The following is a 12,749-nucleotide window of genomic DNA, read 5'->3' as shown; positions in this document are numbered from 1 at the left end:
ATTGCCCTCACCTCTGGCCAGTCCCTCTTCTGGTCTAGTGGCCTCAACGTGTCCTCAGGTCATGGCCGGTACATTTGTCCATTTGCCATCAAAACTGAACAAGGGAGTACAAAGAGATGCCCCAGTGGATTACCTGCTACTAAGCATGTCCTTCTCTGCCTCCGTGGTGAAATAGTAGACCTACCTCCTGCTGATCACCAAAGTCAATTCTCACCAGGAAGGTGACGTCTTTACCTGTCAGTCAGCTTCCTGGCATGAGAAGCCTGAAATGGCCAAGTGACAGCCAAAGCTTAAAATTTAATGGGACTCTTTCTCTGTGCCTTGGTGGAAATGCTCCTGCTCTTTGATAGAACCTCTAAACCCACATACCCCAGAGTTATGGGAATGGGAGACACAAAACCACCAAGTGGGTAACTGGGTGTGATATTAAATGGAGTCACTTCTACTTTCACCCTTTAGTTCTCAGACTCATGCCTTCAACTCACTGGGGATGCAAAACAATACAATGATCTATGGTTTAGGGTATGCAGCACATGCTGAAGGATTATGTCCCATCTTTGTATATCATCTCTGAGCCATTTCATCAGTGGTTATTTGAAAAGGCCATGTCAGCAATCTAACTGATGGGCAAATTTGGGGCATTGTATCATGACACATGGTCAGTGTATCCCATGGTCATGCTACCACTGATACACTTCCATTGCCATAAAGTGGGTTACTTACAGGAATCTCCTAACAATAGGTAGAACACTCTGCAAGCTCTCAGGTGGCAGTGCTAGCTGAGGTCATGCAGGCAGGAAAGGCAAACATAGACAAGTGTAAATTCTGGTCAAAGTGAATCACAGCCCTTCCCAAGGTGAAAGGAGTCCAGTGTAATCAACTGGTCAGAAAGTTGCTGGTCGATCTCCTCCAAAACTGGTGCCATATCAGGTGGTCAGCATTGATCTCTATTGCTGATAGAGTGAACGTTCAGCCATGACAAGGGCTGGATCGACCTTGATGTTGAAGTGGGAGCCCATTTGTAGCCTCCATCCCAGCCATCATGGCTGCTCCATCACTGTGGTCACTGTGCCAGTATTGAAAGGACAATGACCACCTGGCCAGCATCTCCTGGCCATGTCATTCTGTCCACCTCGTTTTGCCATGGCTCTTCAGTCTTGTGGACTCACACAAGACTGGCAGGGTTTCACTAAAATAGTGTTCCCAGGAGTAAAGCATACTACCTCCAGAAGCCAAAAAAAATTAAATAAAAAATTAAAAAAAATGGCCTATCAGGCATTATGCTTGCTCCCTAGTAGTGGGAAAGAAAACATGCAACAGTTTAACCTTTATTTTGAAGGGGATGTCCTTCACGCACCAGATTATTAAGTTCCTAAAGAGTTCCCTGATGTAAGAATCCCCTGAAACTTAGTTGGGGTAATCCCAACCTATAGGGTGCATTTGTCTTGACATAACCTCCAACATACATGCCACTTTTTGCTCATCTGTTCTGCTTAGAATCAGATTTTTTCATATGGAGGACATGTGTGATATCCTGAAGACTTTCCCATTCCAGTTTTGGTGTCTCAGTCTTTCTCAGTCAGGGCCTGACCTTGCTAAAACAGCCTTGCCTGGACTGAGAAGACATTCTTCCCTGAGGCTCTGTTTTTCTAATAATTAAGTTCTAGGCTCAATTCTCACCTTTTTCTGCCCTCCTACTACAGAAAAAAAAAAGACAACGACAACAGGAGCTTTACATGCTACCAAGGAAGCCCTCTGACTTTCACACTTCATGGTAGATTGATGTTTGATCACCCTGACCCTAGTTAGAAGTAGAAATGGGATGTTGTAATGTCATTCTAAATCAAAGAAGAATAAAATAAATGTATGTTAAAGAAAAGGGTCAGGTGTTGTGGCTTATGCCTCTAATCCCAACACTTTGGGAGGCTGAGGTAGGAGTACTGCTTGAGGTCAGGACTTTGAGACCAGCATCGACAACATGGCAAGACGCCATCTCTACAAAAAAATGTTAAAAAGTAAAAATAAATTAGCTGAGCATGGTAGTGCTTGCCTGTAGTACCACTTACTCCTGGCTGGAGGTGGGAGGCTCGCTTGAGCCCAGGAGTTTGAGGCTGCAGTGAGCTATAATCCCATTGGAAGGAAAGGAGGGAGGAAAGGAGGGAGGAAGGGAGGGAGGAAGGGAGGGAGGAAGGGAGGGAGGAAGGGAGGGAGGAAGGGAGGGAGGGAGGAAGGGAGGGAGGAAGGGAGGGAGGAAGGGAGGGAGGAAGGGAGAGAGGAAGGGAGAGAGGGAGAGAGGAAGGGAGGGAGGAAGGGAGGGAGGAAGGGAGGGAGGAAGGGAGGGAGGAAGGGAGGGAGGAAGGGAGGGAGGAAGGGAGGGAGGAAGGCAGGGAGGAAGGGAGGGAGGAAGGGAGGGAGGAAGGGAGGGAGGAAGGGAGGGAGGAAGGGAGGGAGGAAGGGAAAAAGGATGAGTAAATCATTTAGGTACCCCGTCCATATGCCAGGCACATAATAAGCCTTATTTCATTATTATTCACAAAATCCTATGAAGCCACCATTGTTATTCCTATTTTATGAAAAGGAATTGAGGCCCAGAGTGGTCCAGCAAGAAGCCTGAGATCACACAGATTGGTAGAGCTGAGATCTGATATGGCCCAACTGAGTCCAGAACTCATGCTCTTGTGACAGAACCTTCCAGATGGCTTCATCCTGAGCAGGCAATTTAGGAACAACTTCACAGACGTACATTTGAATAGGCCTTCAAGGATGAATCGAACCGCAATAGGCAGAGAGCCTCTGAAGATGAAGGAATAATAGCATAAGCAAAATTTGAAAGCACAAAAGATTAAGAAAAAGCCCAGTGGGCTGGGCATGGTGGCTCACGCCTGTAATCCCAGCACTTGGGGAGGCCGAGGCGGGTGGATCATGAGGTCAGGAGATCGAGACCATCCTGGCTAACACTGTGAAACTCCACCTCTACTAAATATACAAAAAATTAGCTGGGTGTGGCGGCGGCCACCTGTAGTCCCAGCAACTCGGGAGGCTGAGGCAGGAGAATGGTGTGAACCCGGGAGGCGGAGCTTGCAGTGAGCAGAGATCGCACCACTGCACTCCAGCTTGGGTGACAGAGCGAGACTGCATCTCAAAAAAAAAAGAAAAGAAAGAAAAAGAAAAAAAAAGAAAAAGCACAGTGTGACATCCAGGTAGAGCAGAGGAAGGGGATAGAAAGTAAAACACCTACTTTGAATCAGGATGGAACCAGGTTCCTCACATATATTAGAAGTTTTAATCAGCTAGTTTGTACAGAAGCTACCCCTCTTCATAGATTTTATCAGGACAAAAACCACGTCCCAGCATCCCATTGAGTCCCTGGTACTGAGTAAAATGCTAATGGATAAATTAGCCCAGATAGATTCCATCATTTACTAGCCACGTGTCCCAGGCAGAACATCTAAGTAAGGCTTAATTTCCTCATGGGCAAAATAGAAACACTAACTCCAACATGGTAGCCATTCAAAAAACATCTTACAAATGAATAAATTATCTCACTATCCCCATCAATTGGTTCCATTATCCTCAATCTGGGGACAAACTGGGACCCACAGACGTAAAATTGCCTGAAGTCACACAGGTGTTAGGTAGGAAGGTGAAATTGGACATAGATCTTCCTAATGTCAAAGCTTATGATAAATACGTCTGCCGTGGGATCCATGGATAATGGCAGACTGAAGACCACGCCAAGGAATTCTACAGGTTCTGCTGCGGGAAGGCTGTGGTGTATTTTAATGTGGTGACACGAGCTCTAGAAAGGGATGTAGACATGGTTAGAATATGGGGGAAGAACACACTCAATGAGAAAAGACAGACAGTGCAACCATCACGTGTCCATGCGCCCCACAAGTGTTTGAAGAGCTCCTATCCTCAGTACAGCTCCGTGTGTGCAGAAATGTTCCACCTTACCCACTCAGGGCTCTCTATTTACCTAATTTTTGTTGTGAGCCAGTGAGCTATTCAGTCCCCTGCTGGGGTACAAGACACTGTGACAGATGGCGGTGCCCAGGCAGGAGAATAAGTTGCACGTTTCTGCCAATAAAACTAGCCAGAAAAGCAGGGAGGTTGTCACTGGTGGGCAAATTAGGCAGGAATCCTTGGGTTTGTTTGCAATGTGGAGTGGCGTGGAACGCAGAGAGCAATGAGGTCTCCCAACAGTGGGAGCCGGGGGTCCACAACCTCTTGTGAGCAGGAGGCAGAAATCCAACGAGTCCCACGGACAATCACAGTCTCTCATGGCAGAAGCACACAGGGGCACTTAATTAGCATAGCATATGTCCTGATGAACAGGCATTCAACATACATGGATAAAGAAAAAATGAAAATGCTGCTTTGTGGACAGATGAAGAACTGTCCACAGTGACTCACCCGTGAGCCCTAGAAAGAAACCTGAAAACACCTTTACTCATTCCACAGACCAGACAAAACCCAGAGCAGTGACGTAGCTCAACTCCAGAAGAAGAAGAAACAGAGAGGAAGGATGAGGCTTGAGGATTGAGTTTCACTTCAGGCTGTTTCAGTTTTTTCCCAGGCTTTCAGCTCCTTTGCTTTTGAAGGCCCTATCCCCATATCTCACAGCTTAACAAACCAGTAATATGCACCCATATTCCACATGAATATAATTCACATAGACCTAAACTATAGAACAGTAAAGTTGCAATGGGCAAGTTGACCCATGTCATCTGACATAAATATTTAACTAAATGATTATTGCTTTTGATTGTACAGTGCTCTTTTGCTATTTTCAAGCTAGTCATTGTTTCTCAGGTCTCAAATTTGTAAGTGCTCTTAAACAGCTTGTGTGCTACAGGCCCCATGCTCAGAGTACGTAATGGAGACATCAACTCTGCCACATCGTAACTGTGTGATCTCGGGCAAGTCGCCCAGCAGAGCTTCAGTTTCTTCATCTATAACCTTGGGAGAGCAATGCCTGCTTCACACGGCTGCTATGAGAGGCCCTGTTGTGAGAAAGTGCTTAGTGCAGAAGAGCCACGCAACAAAACTGTCTTTGTTTTCACTCCATAGGTCCTTGGAAATCCAGGAACAATAAAGGAAGGGGTAAGGAGTCATCACTTGCTCCACACATGACACATGACAGACTCTGAAAGCCCCTTGTATATAACATCGCATTTGGTACCACCCAACTTCCTCATATGGAATAAGAGGACATATTATCCCCTGGTTTTCACTGAGGGTATCATGGTGACAAGACTGAGCCAGGTTCATACAGAGCTGGGAGGCAGGAGCAGGTAAATGCATGTAAGTAGGTTTTTGGAGAACAAGAAATTAGAGGAAGTTGTTTTTCTCTCACATCCTTGCTCCAGAATTGCAAAGGTTACATTTTCATCCCTTTGGTAACGACACAAGAAGTAGGGATTTCAAAATCTCCCGAGTGTTTAGAGTCTTTGGAAGGGCAGTGGAGAGACGCACATCCCAAACTTAGCCCACCTATTCAACGCATTGGATGGCAATCTTCATAGTTACAAATGGTAGAGCTGATCTTGCGGTCCCTAGAAGACCCATGATATGGCCAACAGTGGATCACAGATGTAAAGAAGAAAAGAGAATAAAATTTTGGAAGAAAAAGGAAAAGCACATACAAATATACGCACACGCACATACGTATGCATAAATGTGTATATTCATTCGTATTGTGTGTCTGACACACACACACACACACATACATAAGCAACTTAGAAAAGGAAAAAATAGCTCCAGGTGCCTGGTGAACTTAAGAATACCAAGCCACATGACCACCTTCTCAAATGACCAAACCTCAGCCATGTTAAATGACCTGTACAAGTGGTAGTCAAGGTCAGGGTCCTGGTCAAACAAAGGGGAAACCATTAATAGTTTTTGTATACATGCTACGTATTCCGTATAATTCTTCCTTTTTTACAAGTAGGGATACTGAGTCTCAATATTTTTGCAATTTGTTTAGGTCATAAAGCTAATAAGTGGTAGAATCAGATCTTGAACCAGGTTCTGTCTAACTCCAAGGTCCAAGCCTGTTTCCCAAATGTCTGTGCCTCAGCATAGTCCAAAGGTTTATAGTTTTTTGTTTTAAATCATCTTAAGATAGCAACGGACATGCTGCAAGCAGTATACTGAGTATTTTTCGTTGGGAATTGAATATTCTAACTTCCAGTTTATAGATGAGAAAAATGGAAGTTCCAAGATACAATGTAGCTTGCCGACACAGCCATACAGTGACGGTGCTGACCTGGGATTTAGGACTATCAACCCCTATGTTGTTTCCACTCTAGAGAACTGCCTTCTCATTGCCCTGAAGCAAACCACATTAACTGACACCCACACAACTAAGTGTCCGTAGGGGTCAGGATTCTTTTGCAGATGACAAGCAAGATAAAAATCCAGGAACTTCTAGGGAAAGCAATGCAGAGTGATTCCCTATTGGCACAAGTGCGTTCCTGAACTCCCACTTCTCAGCACTAAAAAGAGGTTAGGCTCCCCTCCATGCTGATCTAGTAAATGAGTTTGCATCAGCATAAACTGAATAGAGGAAAAAGAGGTATCAATCCAGGGCTTCTAGTCTTAATGACAAAGCTGTAATTGTGTCCCTGGGCCAGACAGCTGCCAGCTTCCTGAGAAAGGAGATGATATCTTTTAAGCATTAAGGAGGATTTGGTTAAAAATAAACACAAAGTCCTGATTTTACTCACTCTCCTCCACCTTGTCTGAGGGGGAAGGAAAAGCCAGTGGAATTGTAATCGGTGCAGGCATCTGCTAAATAAAGTAACACAGACATGCAGTTTCCACCCCCGTGCAAAGTGAGAGTAAGAATTTTGTAGGAGTTGGTGAAAATACGACAATAGAAATAGACTGCAACATACCAAGCAAAGGTCATAAATAAAGCAACAACCTCGCAATAATGGGCATGACACCTGATGCGAATCTTGATCCCAAATCTAACAGGCAGAAGCAGGCAAGAATCAGCTCGACTTGCTTTTGAGTGATGTCTTGGAAATGGTTCATAACAACCATGAATTCCAATTTGGTTGAGTAATTCTGTCCAAAGCAGAACCTAATAAGGGAGTCATCAGGACATCAGATTGCAGCAAACTTTGGAAGACTCGGAGCAAATTTCTATGGAAGCTAATCAATAAGTGGGTAATCGTGAACGTTTCGGTCGTGCCTAGCACTCCATACACCCTGAGATGGGTAGGGACTGTCAGTAAAGAGAGTGAACTGGGAGCAAGCCCAGAGGAGATCAACAAAGCAAGGAAAAGAAACAGAATGAGTACAGATTCACTGGGGAAAAGATTAAGTTCACCGTTATTATTAATATTATCGTTATTATTTTATAATCAAACACTTATGAGCAGTTGTATTCCAAAAACCACCTTGGTAGGTAAATGAGAAATACAGATGCTCCTGGGTCTCTTTTCAGTCCCAGGCTTGGTGCCCGTTTGTCTCCAGGGACTCAAATACTTTCTGTCCACCCTTAAAGCTGCAATTTCCCAGTCTTTCTCCAGGGGAACTGCTATGCTATGCAGTCTGGTTGCACTCTCCCTCCAGACTGCCTCTAAAAGCACCTCATAGGCTCTTTTTTTGTTTGTTTTAGGAGTCTTAAGACTCACCACCAAAGGAAAAGCAGGAGAAAAAATAAAAAACTTAAAAAAAGTACAAATACATCTTACAGAGTTCTTACCTCCATGATCCTTAATCAGCAATGATGAGAGAATGGAGCCAGTATGCAGCAGCGCAGCGCAGTTAAGAAGCTCTGGCTCTGAGGCCAGCTGGAGAGGGTTTGAATCCCAACTCAAGCACCTGTTAGTGGTGCTGCCTCAGGGAAATCATTTAAAAATCCTGAGCCTCATTGATATGGTTAGGCTTTGTGTCGCCACCCAAATCTCATCTTGAATTATAATCCCCAGGTGTTGAGGAACCTAGTGGTAGGTGATTAGATCATAGGCGCAGTTTCACCCATGCTGTTCTCTGGATACTGAGTGAGTTCTCATGAGATCTGATAGTTTTATAAGTGTTTGGCAAGTTGTTCTCTTGCTCACTCTTCTCTCTCCTGATGCCATGTGGAGAAGTCCTTGCTTCCCCTTCTGCCATGATTGTGAGTTTCCCTGTAAGTGTCCAGCCATGTTGAACTGTGAGTCAATTAAACCTCTTTCCTTTATAAATTGCCCAGGCTTGGGAATTTCTTTATAGCAGTGTGAGAACAGACTAATACAGTAAATTGGTACCACAGAGAGTGGGGCACTGCTGAAAAGTGGGGCACCCGAAAATGTGGAAGCAACTTTGGAACTGGGTGGTGGGCAGAGGTTGGAACTGTTTGGAGGGCTCAGAAGACAGGAAGATGTGGGAAAGTCTGGAACTTCCTAGAGCCTTGTTGAATGGTTGTGACCAAAATGCTCAGTGATATGGACAATGAAGTCCAGGTGGAGGTGGTCTCAGATGGAGATGAGGAACTTCTTAAGAACTGGAGCAAAGGTCCTTGCTGTGCTTTTGCAAAGAGAACTGGCAGCATTTTACCACTGCCCTAGAGATTTGTGAAACTTTGAACTTGAGAGAGATGATCTGAAATTGGAACTTATGTTGAAAAGGAAAGCAGAGCCCAAAAGTTTGGGAAATTTACAGCCAAACGATTTGATAGAAAAGAAAAACCCATGTTCTGGGGAGAATTTCAAACCAGCTGCAGAAATTTGCATAAGTAATGAGGTGCCGAATGTTAATCACCAAGATGATGGTCTGCAGGATATGTCAGAGACCTTCACGGCAGCCCCTACCATCGCAGGCCCAGAGGTCTAGGAGGGAAAAATGGTTTCATGTGCTGGGTCCAGGGCACCCTGCTGTGTGCAGCCTCAGGACTTGGTGCCCTACATCCGAGTTGCTCCAGCCTTGGCTAAAAAGGAAGATACAACTCAGGTTGTTGCTTCAGAGAGTGAAAGCCTCAAGCCTTGGCAGCTTCCATGTGGTGTTGGTCCTGCAGGTGTATAGAAGACAAGAATTGAGGTTTGAGAACTTCTGCCTAGATTTCAGAGGATGTATGGAAATGCCTGGATGTCAAGGCAGAGGTGTGCTTCAGGGGCAGAGCCTTCGAACCTCTGCTAGGGCAGTGTGGAAAGGAAATGTAGGGTTGGAGCCCCCACACAGAGTTCCCACTGAGGCACTACCTAGGGGAGCTTTGAGAAGAGGGCTACCCTCCTTCAGGACCCCAGGATGGTAGATCCACTGACAGCTTGCACCATGTACCTGGAAAAGTGGCAGACACTCAATGCCAGCCCATGAAAGCAGTCAGGGTGGGCATCAGTGATGGGGATGAACCCTGCAAAGCCACAGGGGTGGAGCTGCTCAAGGCTGTGGGAGCCCACCTCTTGCATCAGCATGACCTGGATGTGAGATATGGAGTAAAAGGAGATTATTTCAGAACTTTAAGATTAATGACTGCCCTGCTGGATTTCAGACATGCATGGGGCCTGTTTCTTCTTTGTTTGGGCCAATTTCTCCCATTGGAATGCAAGCATTTATCCAATGCTTGTACCCACATTGTATCTTGGAAGTAACTAACTTGCTTTTGATTTTGCAGGCTCCTAGGCAGAAGGAACTTCCCTTGTCTCAGATGAGACTTTTGACTTGAAGTTTTGGGTTAATGCTGGAATGCATTACAACTTTAGGAGGCTATTGGGAAGGCATGATTGGTTTTGAAATGTGAAAGGAGCATGAGATTTCAGAGGGGCCGGGGCAGATTGATATGGTTAGGCTTTGTGTCCCACCCAAATCTCATACTGAATTGCAATCTTCAGGTGTTGAGGGAAGAACATGATGACAGCGCAGTCTCCCTCATGCTGTTCTCATGATAATGAGTGAATTCTCATGAGAACTGAAGTTGAGTGAGTTCTCACAAGATAGCTCTCTCCTGCTGTCGTGTGAAGAAGGTTCTTGCTTCCCCTTCACCTCCCTCGCTGAATGTAAGTTTCCTGAGTCCTCCCCAGCTATGTAGAACTATGAGTCAATTAAACCTCTTTCCTTTATAAATTACCCAGTCTTGGGTATTTCTTTATAGTCATGTGAGAATGTACAAATATACTTATTTTTTTCTGTAAGATGAAGAAAATATAATTTACCAGGATGAGTTGTTTTTAGGACTTAGAATTATTATATGTATGTATATTATATATATATGCATTTATGTATATATAAATGTAGATATAAATGTTTACATATTCATATATGTGTATATATAGATACAGATATAAAAATGATATAGATATAAATATAAACACAAACATAGATATATATACATCTATCTATAGATATATCAATCATACACATAACACAATAGGAGTTCAATATGTGGTAGCTATTTCTATTTTTATCCTTGGAAAATTAACTGGATTACCTCCCTATGTTATTACCCTGGGGGTTAAATTCAACAAACTCTCTCCTTTCTTCCTGACTCATCTGAAAGTGAAGAGCTGACTAACACATTTCATCCTGATAGCTCCTCTTCTGGTCTTAAAATGTAACCCTGCCTCGTCCAACCATGAGGAAAACTCAGACAAACCCAGACTGAATATGAGGGGTATTTTATAAAATACCTAACCAGTACTCTTCAGGACACCAAGGTCATCAAAAACAAGGAAAGACTGAGAAAGTTTCACAGACCAGAGAAACTTGTCAACTAAATGTAAGATGGTATCATGGATGTGATCCTGGAACAGAACAAGGGCATGAAGTTAAAAAGTCTAAATAAAATGTTGAGTTAGTACTGCTCCACTGTGTTCCTTAGTTATAACAAATGTCCAGTGGTAATGTAAGATGGGAAAATGGGAATGGGATGGGACAATGGGAAAAACTGGGTGAGGGGTATTTGGGAACTCTCTGTACTATTATTGCAACTTTTTTTTTAAATTTGAAACTATCCAAAAACTAAAAGTTGGTTTAAATAAAATGTTACTCTAATGGAGCAGTAGGTGCCTCTAGATAGAGTGAACAATTTGAATCATTGTAATACTAATTAACAATTACTGAGTACTACCATGCCCAGAAACTGATATAAACTTCTTACCTGGCATTATTTTATTTAATCATCCCAATCGCGCCACCAGGTAGGCACTAATATCCCAGTAATGTAGCTAGTAGGACCTCTAAAGAGGGATTCACTTTATATTTACATTATATTTTTCTTATGCTATGACAGCAATTTGGAAATCAAAAAATATTTCCTCCAGGAAAAACAATATTATAAGAAGAGTGTGTCTTGTCTATGAATGTGTTAGAGTGAGCTGACTTAGTTCCTCCTATAGGAAATTCCTTGTTCTAGAAACAAAGAGATAGTTCAAGGTTCAAGTATTTAGAGTTTGAATTAGCTACCAATTAGAGTTTGGATTGATGCCATAGTAGTACAACATCATTCACTCCAGAAATAGGAGTAAGGTCTAGGGACTTGAGAATAAATACCCAAGGATTGGAAGAACAGGGCTTAGAATAAGCTCAAGAAAGCAGGAAGGAAGACTGTCTCCTACCTAACCACCTGAATAGAGAACTAAAGAATCCCCCTTGAAGTCAAAAGTCTAAATTTACTCCATAAGTGAAGACAGGGTCAGATTTTACACTTGTCGCAAGGTAGGGGAATCCCAAAGCCAGAATTTCATGGAAAAACTAGTTTAGAAACAGTGAAGCCTCTGAGTCTTAGAAGAAACAAACATAAGACTATTCTATAAGAATCCTTTCATATCCTGGAACACAAGGTAGTCCCACCAAAATATGAAACAAAACACAAAAACATAACAAAATCGAACAATCTATTTTACCACATGAACAAGTTAAAGGCAAAAACGTTTGATCATAATGATAGATGGTTTTTAAAAATTGCTACATTCAACACCAATTTACAAAAGAACAAATAAGTCTTGGAAAACTAGGAGTAGAAGAGAACTTTCTTACACTCATAAAGGGTATACGCAAAGCTCTACAGCAAACCTCAAAGTTAATGATGAAACATAGAAGATTCTGTCTAAGGTCTGCAATAAAGAAATTCAATAAACTCTCCCCTTTCTTCCTGATTCATCTGAAAGTGAGAAGCTAACACATTCCACCCTGAATGCTCCTCTTCAGGTCTTAAAATGTAATTCTGCCCAGTCCAACCATGTCCTGGAGGTCTTACCTAACACAATACAGAGAAAAAATTAAGTACCAGATGAAAGAATGGGAAAGGAATACACCAAGAATAATAATTCAAAGAAATAATTTTCTACATAGAATAGCCAAAATAACCTAGAGCCATATTATTAGAGCTCATTAGAATTCAGTAACAATGCTGGCTATAAGATCAACACACAAAAAATGGAATTTCCATGTTTAATTTTATAATAAACTGCCAAGATACTTTCCAGAGTGATATACATTTTATATATCAGTAATGCTTGCCTGATCCAGTTTCTATGCATCCTGGCCAGCATCTGATGTTGTCACTATTTTTTTTTCCTGCTCATTCTGATAGGTGTGTAGTTATATCTTACTAAGGTTTTAATTTCCATTTCCCCAAAAGCCAATGATGCTGAACATTTTTTCATGTGCTTCTTTGCTGTCCATCCTCTTTGATGAAATGTCTTGCCCATTTTGATATGTCTTGCCCATTTTCTAGTTGAATTGTTTTACAGTTGATTTTTGAGAGCTCCTTATATATCACAGACACTAGCCTTTTTTGAATATGTGGTTTGCAAATA

At 42.7% G+C, this 12,749-nt stretch overlaps 1 long non-coding RNA gene across 1 annotated transcript; it reads left to right on the top strand.

Moving 5' to 3' along the window:
• Nucleotides 1-9,769: 9,769 nt before the first annotated feature.
• Nucleotides 9,770-10,793, top strand: LOC135965307 (uncharacterized). The gene is made up of 2 exons (XR_010578214.1): nt 9,770-9,989; nt 10,523-10,793. It is a non-coding gene; the product is annotated as an uncharacterized lncRNA (long non-coding RNA).
• Nucleotides 10,794-12,749: the final 1,956 nt, after the last annotated feature.

This window comes from Macaca fascicularis, chromosome 10 (assembly GCF_037993035.2).
Source record: "Macaca fascicularis isolate 582-1 chromosome 10, T2T-MFA8v1.1".
Lineage (NCBI taxonomy): Eukaryota > Metazoa > Chordata > Mammalia > Primates > Cercopithecidae > Macaca > Macaca fascicularis.
The sequence above is the reverse complement of the archived record's forward strand: the minus strand, read 5'-3'. Positions and strand labels throughout refer to the sequence as shown.